Genomic DNA, 6,000 nt, shown 5'->3' on the forward strand with positions numbered 1-6,000 from the left:
ATAAGCATTCTTGACAACTATGAGATAGAGAGTAGTTGTAACTAGCCTTAAAACAGAAGTTGCTCAAACTTCAGCGCACGCTCTCAGATCCTGGCGTAACAGCATTCTGCTGCTGCAGCAGTGAAGCCGTCAGCAAGCAGGCAGACACAGTTATCCACATTATTCCACGCTCTGTGGTAGGCCTGTCCACAAGGGATTAGACCAAATCTGCTAACCTAATTTCTGTTATACAACCTAAGACAGATCTGAACTCTTTTCTCCAGAGGATTGTATGTTAAACCAGAATATCACCTCCCCATAACCCTCTTCATCTCTAGTTTCAATTAGGTTTTGCCGCTATTGTAATTCATACTGTACCACAATGAAAATGGAATTGATTGAGATGGCATGTAGACATCGCATCTAGACATACCCAGGTTACTTGTATACAAGTTTTATCAGGTAACTGCTATCAGTGCAGCTTTTTGCAGCATAGGGTTTAGTGCAGGCCGTGGAGACCAAAGGGAGTAAGTGCTTAGATCGCACATCCACACTGAGCTATTGGGTGCTACAGCCATGAGTAACTAAGCTGCCTGGTTTAAGAGCTAGCTCAAGTAAGCTCAACAGGGACTGCAGGTGTACGACATGCACAAGAGGCTGCCTATGATCAGTGCTGATTGCATAATAAGGTCTGACATCAGCATTACTTTGCTTGTAGCTATTTGCAAAAGTCACATCGCGGTCACGTGCGAGGCACCACCACACCCGACGTTGCCCAGATACACACCTTTTGAAGTCTTCTGAGCCCTCACAGAACTGTTCATTCATCACCACAGATCTCTGATCTGCTTTTCTGTCATAACCCATGGGTTTATCTCATGCAAATGCTCGCTCAGATCAATAGTTACATTGAAGTTTAGCTAATATTGCCACAGAATGAGGGAGAACAAGTCTTTTTCGAACTTAGCAACAACACGTGATGCCAGGAGTAATACTACTGGATGCAGTTAAATTTCACCAGTGTGAAAGTGAGATTAAGTGAGGCTACAGTCAAGCTGTACACATTTCACTATGCACAGTGAAAAACTGGTACAGTTTATTGAGGGCTATGTCCATTTGTGTATTTTCCTTGATAGTATGGGAAAGAAAACAGAGTTTATTTGGATTCTTAAATTAGAGATGAAATTGCTATGCAAAGACATTAAGGAGATTTGCAGTGATGCAAGCAGAGTCCTAGAGGAAAGAGTAAACAATTTTACTGAGAAAAACAAATTGAAAACAATTACAAGACATTAAGACAGAAGTGGCTGGAGGTTTGGGCTTTTTCTTTTTTTTCCCCCTCTTCCCTTTTCCTTTTGAGGCCTGAAAACATCTGCCTATTGTCTTAAATTTGATCCCTCTTTGATGCTCCTCAGCCTATACTGCTTAAGTCACATAGACATTCGTGACTACAATCAAGGACCAGATTCCTCCAAAGGAGCTTCGGTGCCACAGGGAAGGAAAGAAAGGAGCATCGTCAAGACATTTTTTAGTCACTGATGAAACACATCTTGTCTTTTATGGGAATTTACACTCAAACTTCCTTTTACAGTCATTCTTTCTGAACCAAGCCGCTATTTATGCCAGTCTTCTGCAAATTGTTCCATGTACTCAGAAGCCTAAAACTCTTCTAGGGGCTCTTCAGGGTACCATGGCAAGGCAACGTATACACTTAACAACTCCCTAGTCTTGCAAACACGAGAGCCAAGTAACTATGAGTCCTGAGTAACCACTGAGCAACTTTGCACCCACAGCTCAGTTAGGCATGGGCTATACTCTGGGAAGGGTCAGAGCTGTAGTTTACAGCTTTGCACTCGGCATTCATGTGCACACCATGCTGGATTAAGCAAGGTGATTTGATTATTAATAGTTCGGCAAAGAGAATAAAGCCTTCAAAAATATGATCTAGAAAAGACAGCACTGAAATCCAGGATGTATGCCTTCAAGAGTCAAGGTTACAGCTTGAAAACAAAAACAAAGAAGAACTGAAAGGATAGGAAGAGAAGTCATGCCATGTGCTCAATAACATACTGAAAAGGAACTTAACATATGTGAACTGAGGAAATGCAGCATTGTAAACATGCTATTTATATAGTGCCAAAAGTGTACTTTTATGGGGACATAAACATTAGTCACCCCAGTGCATACAATTTTCCTTCTAAAGAAGATAAAAGACACTTCCCTGTCAAAGCCAAACCGAAGTCCAAATTCAAAAGCCAAGCACATCTCAACTTTGAGAAATCTCAAATTAAAATTTGGTCTGGGGTGAAGTCCCTTGGCTCGTGCAAACCTTGCCCGTAAAGCAAATAATATCAGAACACTGCAACTGAGATTTGTAAATAAGGACTCTAGTCACTTCTGTTGTTATTAAACCATTTTTTTCTAGCAACACCATATAGTTTCAGGAGGAAAAAGTGAAAAAGAACACAACCTTATCCAAGTTTAAACTCAGGGGAATGTATTGAGGCAGAATATAATTAGCAAAGCTGGAAGATGGCCAGATGTGCAACATCATGCTCTTACAAAAAAATACCCAAGGATTTTGGATGACCACAAACATCGGGATCTTATTTTTAATCTGTTCCAAATAATGTAATCGGGTAACCTTACATAAAACCAGACATGCACGCAACTACTTTGAGAGCATTTCACTCTGTCTGTGAGCAGAGATGTCCATGGTGTGGATTCCTGTTTCATAGATGGTAGAGGGATTACTATCATTTGACTATCTACTGTCAGATTTTGACAGTAAGCAGGTCTTTTAGCCTCACTGAATTTTAGTGGAGAAAGGTAATGAGATTTAAAGAACAACAAATGCAGCCATGTGTAGAGCAGGAATGTTGAACTCTGAGTCCTACTTCTGTTTCCTTGTCTTCAGCTCTTATCTGACCCAGTCAGGAGACAGAGATGACAAATAACACCAGCACCAAGTGGAAAACTCTTAGATTGAGTTCTGGTTTGAGTTTCTGTGAGAGATTTTAGTCTCAACTAGCCAGCCTTACAACGTCAAAGGAGAGCAAACAAAAATAAAATAAGATGTTATTGTAAGGACAGTGAGGACTGCTTCGTATCAAAGCTTGCCAGAACATGATAATGCTTCGTAACACAGCTAATAATGCTAAATAAAATGTAGCCTTAGACACGCTTAGGACTAGATTCTCAATGGGTCCTCCCATTTAGCATGCAGCATAATTTATTTTTTTTCCCTAACCAACTGTATTTTGTACCACGAGAGATGGTTAATACGATTTTGGAAAAAGAAAAGAATAATTCATAAAATATTAATAAATAACCAGAAGTTGTTTACACAAATAAACATTCTGAGGCATGGGATTTTATTCAGTAATTGCCATATTGGTCATAAAACATGCCCAAGAGCCCAAAGAATTACTTCATTGCATTTAGCAGCAACAATTAACCTCTCAATTTTTCACTGCTTTAACAAACAGCATGGTTTTCTACTCTCTAAGAAGAGTTAAAAACACAAAACAAAACCAATGCTCTTCTGTGTGGCTGTCCACTCCACAGGCAAGTGCAAGTGGCACAAAAAACCATCAAGGCTTGAACTGTGATCTGTGAAGTGTAGGCAAAAAAACCATACACACACACGAAAAAGCAGCAGACGATTTTCCTTCCTGTTCTGGGGGACTGTATAGGGCAAAGGGAGCAGTGGAGAATTTCAGAATAAGTCTCTCTTGCACAAGTACCACAGGCAAAAAATTCCTTACAGCTGAATAGGAGAATAAGTGTAAAACCGAGGACAACAGGAAGAGGTGTGGTCCCTAATGCATCATCTGCTGTATTTTATTGTCTGTGAGCCAAGAGAAGTAGACTGAAGCCACTGAAATTCCTAGAGAACAGAAAAGCCCAGAGAACTACTGAATTAGTAGGCTTCCTAATGCTTGGGATTTTTACATTAAATACTTCCTATAAGAAAGAAAGCGTATGTTTTGCAAGAGAGAGCATTCATGAGCTGAAACCTCTTTTCTCAGTCTTAAGTCAAAGATTAATTCAGATAAATAATGTCATTAAGTAATTTGGAAACGCTTGTTTTTCCCCAGTAGCAGACATTCAGCTAATCATGGCAGCCAAGGGGCATGTCATGAGAACTCCAGTCATGCAGACACTTGTAACTGGAGGAAGAGTGCAGATGTGATAGGAATTTGGGAATTCTTTTCGGGTGAACTACAGATCACAGAATCACAGAATCACAGAATGTTAGGGATTGGAAGGGACCTCAAAAGATCATCTAGTCCAATCCCCCTGCCAGAGCAGGAAAACTTAGGTGAGGTTACACAGGAAGGCGTCCAGGCGGGTTTTGAATGTCTCCAGAGAAGGAGAATCCACAACCCCCCTGGGCAGCCTGTTCCAGTGTTCCGTCACCCTCACTGAGAAGAAGTTTCTTCTCACATTTAAGTGGAACCTCTTGTGTTCCAGCTTGGACCCATTACCCCTTGTCTTACTGTTGGTTGTCACCGAGAAGAGCCTAGCTCCATCCTCGTGACACCCACCCTTTATATATTTATAAACATTAATGAGGTCACCCCTCAGTCTCCTCTTCTCCAAGCTAAAGAGACCCAGCTCCCTCAGCCTTTCCTCATAAGGGAGATGCTCCACTCCCTTCATCATCTTTGTGGCCCTATGTGATACAGGATGTAGATACTGATGCAGCACAGTTACCTCACAATTTGGATAATTAACCCATGGGTAATCACGAATTGACAGTATTATGCTAACTGCAGAAGCTACTGCATCCTGGAAGCATTGCTGGGAATATTTCTCTTGTATTTTCATCTCACTAGAACTCTAATTTGGACAGCATATTGACCTACTTTCAGTAGGTCACTGCTTTCAGCACGTAAACCCCCACCATCCCCAAACACGGCTATTTCAAATAAGGGCAAGGAAAAGAAAGACGGAACTACAGATGTTGCTTGTGCATACAATCAATGCATCCCTCCCCCACTGAAGTTTAATAAGGATTGTTAGTACATCATTGTAGCTGGTAATTGTGTAGGTACACATGGTAATTGCATGTATTTGCACTAATTATGTAAATGCACAATAATTAAAGCTCCAGGGTTTTCATGGTAAATTTTTAAGACACTCATGGATTTGTCATGGCAAAAGTGTCAGTCATGTAACCTAGTGGGCAAGGGGAAGAGGAGGAGAACATGCTGTTTAAAATACAGACATTTTTACATAAACAAGTGGTTAAAGGACACTGCTTCGTCATCAAACACAGCTGTCATGACTGGGCGCAGTTTCTTTCAGAGTCTCTTATCAGAACTAAAAAAAAAATACATGTAGAAAAACCCCCAAAACATACTAAGTTCCTCCTGGTGGGTTAAAATTAAAGATCAAGTATTCCCCCACTTTCTCTACTTAACATTCTAGCTTTTCCCATTTAGCCATTGAAAGGCAGGAGGAGCAATGAATTTGTGCTCTCTTTTTCTATTATGGTGATCACTTGCTAATATTACCAGTTTTCTCCCTCTCCCAGGGGCCTTATCACAGCCCACTGAATACATCAGTGGAAACACCCTGGATTCGGATCCATCTCCCAGTGCGGCCTGCTGCCTTAGCGCCGGAGTCGTACACTGGAGCTTAAAGTTGCACGTGTCTTGGGGTCTTCCTCCTTTCCTACCCTCTCCTAAGACTTCAGCCACTCACCCCACACTGAGATCTTCAGAGGTGAACTTGCAGGTTTCCTCTGGGGAAGCACCCAGACCTCCCCCAGCACACGGGGCGGGAGCTGCCCGTCCGCCCCACCGCGCCAGGCCGCAGCCCGAGGCTGAGCAGGCCGCAGCCCGAGGCCGAGCGTGCCGCAGCACAGCCGCTCACCACAGCCCTTGCTGCTGCGCTCCGTGGGCCTCTAGGGTCCTGGGGAGTTAACTACTCCTTAATGACTCCAGGCATGTGAAGGAAACAGGTTTAGAAACGCGCAGTCTGTGCCTCCTCGCACCAAGACAGCAAATAGGT

Source organism: Caloenas nicobarica, chromosome 7, assembly GCF_036013445.1.
Source record: "Caloenas nicobarica isolate bCalNic1 chromosome 7, bCalNic1.hap1, whole genome shotgun sequence".
NCBI classification, from domain to species: Eukaryota; Metazoa; Chordata; class Aves; order Columbiformes; family Columbidae; genus Caloenas; species Caloenas nicobarica.